The sequence below is a fragment of the Pavona decussata genome, unplaced genomic scaffold, assembly GCF_977016875.1.
Source record: "Pavona decussata unplaced genomic scaffold, jaPavDecu1.1 SCAFFOLD_198, whole genome shotgun sequence".
NCBI classification, from domain to species: Eukaryota; Metazoa; Cnidaria; class Anthozoa; order Scleractinia; family Agariciidae; genus Pavona; species Pavona decussata.
In genome coordinates this window covers 705,030-709,168 of record NW_028145606.1, presented here as the reverse complement: position 1 = coordinate 709,168, position 4,139 = coordinate 705,030, and the positions used below count along the sequence as shown (strand labels likewise).

The 4,139-nt window shown below is 37.3% G+C and overlaps 1 long non-coding RNA gene across 1 annotated transcript; it reads right to left on the bottom strand.

Moving 5' to 3' along the window:
- Positions 1-2,570: 2,570 nt before the first annotated feature.
- Positions 2,571-3,873, bottom strand: LOC146461445 (uncharacterized). Its single transcript, XR_014857382.1, has 3 exons — positions 3,835-3,873; positions 3,419-3,494; positions 2,571-2,669 (listed from the first exon to the last, which is right to left on the bottom strand). It is a non-coding gene; the product is annotated as an uncharacterized LOC146461445 (long non-coding RNA).
- Between the last annotated feature and the right edge of the window lie 266 nt (positions 3,874-4,139).

The window sequence follows — 4,139 nt, the reverse complement described above, 5'->3', positions numbered from 1 at the left end:
CTGTTTAATTTCTTTATCTCTGTAGATTATTCTTGGCCTTGGTCTAGCTCAACTCTTACAAATAACAGCCACTATTTACACTGAATGGAAAAATAAATCAACAATGTAATAAAAGTTGAATTCCTTGATATTGGGTAAAGATTTTTCTGTGATTTGCGTGTTCAAAACATCCCCCAACCCCACCCTCTTCAAAAAAAACTTGAAAAGCCTCAGAAACAGGAACAGACCATGTTACACCGTCAATTCTTCATTTCAGATGGTGGTCCTGATATTCGCATCCACCTTTATTGTTTTTTTTTTTTTCGTTGACATTGTTTGTTTTTGATAAAGTGACAGTCTAACCACCTAACGCCAGTTTGAGAAAAAAAGCAGCTCTGGAATAAATGTGATGGTATATTTTAAGCCTGGTGAATGAATGAGAATGATGTATTATTCAGTGAGTGACACAGGCATACTCGGACAAAAATTAGAGTGCTCTTATAGTGCTCCTATCAGGAGTCGAACCTAAGACGAAGGTCTTCGGTTCGACTCCTGATAGGAGCACTTGGATTTCCTTTTTCCGATTATGCCTGTGTCACTCACTGAATAATACATCATTGTCAAAACCAGCCCTGTCAGCAGGTCAGTGTCACCAAACGTATCAGGAAAAAAAGTGTTATTATAACCAGTCCCTTAAATTACTTTGTTCCTTTGATATAACAGGTCACTGCAGTGATCCTATGTGAAAATATGGCCGATTCACTTAGTATGAATATTCCCTGCAGTCTCTTCCTTTTCGGTAAACCCATTTATAGGAGAAATTATGTGGTGTATAGAAAAGTATATATAGAAAGTCAGCTGACACCGGAAGGAAGAAGATGGCGGCCGTGCATTTTACCACAATACCTTGCGAACCTTACACAGCCAATAGACACAAAGGCCATATTTTTTTTGCGAAGTTTGTCTCTGTACTAACAACGTTGTGTATTCTGGACTTGAATCTTTTTTGAACTTTTCTGTGCGTTTTATAAGGTTTTAGTATAACTGCTTTTAGGGCCAGTTTCGCGAACTAAGAATTATTGGTAAATGCTTAAATGAACCATTCGCCATCTTTTATGGTATGGTGGAGTCACGCTGTCGGTTTTTTAAGAGTAAATTACATGGCGAAAAAAAAATGTCTGATGAGCAAGATTTGGGAAAAGTTCATCTGCAAGGCAAGGATGATTTCCTTTTTTAGACAAGTGGAGGCTGCACTGAGCGTGAGAACTTCATCGTGCCCACTATCCAGTAATCCGTGGCTCATTCGGTTGAGCATGCGCTCTCGTTTTGACGAGCTGTCGACCGTTTATTCACGAGAAAATTTTTGCGGCACATGCGTAGACATTTTTCGCCAGTGAAGTCGACCGTATTACACTGTTCCAGAGCATGCCTAACAAAATACTATTAAAAGCTAAGATTTGAGAGGAAAGAATAATCCCGTATAATAAACCATTTATTCATTGGAGAGATGTGTTAGGTACGACTGCTAATTTTTATAGAAGTTTCCCCTGGATAAACATTTTCATTTCAGCTCTTTTTTTTAATACAGCATACAATAGAATAGAAGTTACATGCACTGAATATTTTTAATTTCTGTTATGTTGCCTTGTTATTTAGCAAGGATTGTTAAACGGTTTCTCAGAATCTCAATAAATAATAGCTTCCTCCTGTGGCGTGCTTTTTTAGCTGTCCCACTGTCTGTTAGGAGAGAATTAAGAAAATAAATTGAGTATTACAACAGTGCTATAGTTAGTCTTATAGTTACTATGATGAAAACAATTAATTCAAGATTTATAAATACAATGCAAGTCTTGAACATGAACTGATCACAAGAAATCCAGAAATCTATTACAAAAAGAAATAAAATGTAAAAGGTGAGGTAGAAAGTTGTTTAATTTTGCTGTTGTCGTTTAACTTTTTTAATTTTTTTCTTTCAAGTTCTATAAAAGTACAAACGTCTAGAACAATTTAAGGAAAAAGCGAAATGTATGAAGTATAGTGTGCAAAACGGTTGATAAATGTGCCGCTCTAACAAATAAAGAAGGGGGTAAATTTTCTTAAGACCTTCAGCTTTTGGCGACGAGGCATTTTCGAGCCTGATAGCTCTTTCCTTTTGTGCATTCACTGAGCCAGGAGACTCTCACATCTTGCGCAGTCAGGAGAGAAGGGCAGGCTAACATTTCAGCCGTACTTCTTTTATTTACTTTAAGTGCACGACTTGATAATCGTAACAAGCTAAATAAACCTATTCCAAAACAAGTTACACACTTTGTACTAGCCTTAGCATGCGTTGAAAATTAACCGGAGCACAGCACAATGGCGTGTACACGCGCCACACTGAGTCTCATTGACCAGCCCATTGCCGACACCAAGAGTTCAGAGGAAAGAATAATCTCGTATATAATAAACTATTTATTCAGCGCAGAGATGCGTCAGATACGACTGCTAATTTACACAGAAGTTTCCCCTGGATAAATTTTTTTCGTTGCAGTTTTTTTAACACAGCATACAATAGAACAGAAGTTACATAAACTGAATATTTTTAGTTTATGTCTTGCCTGATTATTTAGCAAGCATTATTAAACAGTTTTTCAGAATCCCAATAAATAAAAGCTTCCTCCGGTGGCGTGCATAAACATCTGTCCCGTATTCTATTTGGAGAGAATTAGAAAAAAAATTGAGTATTACAAAGGTGTCTATAAATAGTCTTAAAGTTACTATGATGAAAACAATTAATTTAAGGTTCAATTTAATACAGGGCAAGTCTACAAGAAATCTAGAAGTCAATTACAAAAAAAAAATCTTATATAAAAGGTCAGGTAATAAAATTGTTTATTTAAGTTTCGTTTGTTTTTTTTTTTTTTTTTGTTTGTTTTTCTATTATTCTTAATTCTGTAAAAGCACAAAAGTCTACAATAATTTAAGGAAAAGCGAAATTGCACGAATAAAGTATGCAAAACTCAAATGTGCGACTCTAACTCATAAATATGGGGGTAAATTTTCTTAAGACCTTCAGCTTTCGAGACGAGGTAATTTCGAGCCTGATACCTACTTTCCTTTTGTGCATTTACTGAGCCAGCAGACTCTCACATCTTGCGTAGTCAGGAGTGAAGGCTAACACTTCAGCCGGACGCGGCCGGTGTCTCATTTACTTGTTTCACGACTTGATGTTCGTAACAAGCTAATAAGCGTTCGTGTGGCACGTTCCAAAACAAGTCACACGTTTTGTACTAGCCTTAGCATGCGTTGAAAATTAACCGTAACCCAGCACTATGGCGTGTGCACGCGCCACACTGAGCTTGCATTCGGCTCATCGGCTGTGTTTAGTCTATTTGTAGATTGACAAACTGAAATGTTTTCGAATCAATACTAGGTTCCCGCAATACATAACGCCACTTACTACTTGTAACCCTTTGGCCACCATTTCATCGCGCACATTCTTCATCTTATCTCCAGTCTTCGTCAGCTCACCAATCCTATTGACAAAAGGAAAATGTTAGGGTGCGTTCCTTTGGGATGATCCAGATCAGGATCAATGATCCAAGATCACTCGGATCATGGTGCATCAAAGGAACCGAGGAATCCTCGTCCAGAGTGGATTCCTCGGTTACTTTGATACACCACGATCCGAGTGATCTTGGATCATTGATCCTGATCTGGATCATCCCAAAGGAACGCACCCTTAATTACACCCTTGGTGATGTTCTATGGTAATGCCAGCCAGCCCTGCAAACGCTTGTACTCATGATTGCTTTAGCAAATTTATTTGGTGCTCATCAAATATATGAATACTCTCAGTATCATAACGAATATTACTTGTTCTTGGCGTCGGTCAGGTAATCTGTGCAGGAGACCTGAAAAAGAAGAAATACATGTACTTAAAACATTGGTCTACCTTCATTCTGAACTAAATAACTCACAGAGTCTCATCGCTAGTTCTACTAATTTTTTTTAGTTATAATTGCTTTGAAAGAGTACTTTCGTGCGTGTTCAATTATATTAACAGTGTTTTAAGGATTGACCTGCCTAATAATTTGGCATTTTTTTTATTTTAAAAGGGAGACAATTTGTCCAATCTCCCTGAAACTTGGCAAACAGTTTGTTGGGGATCCTTATTGATT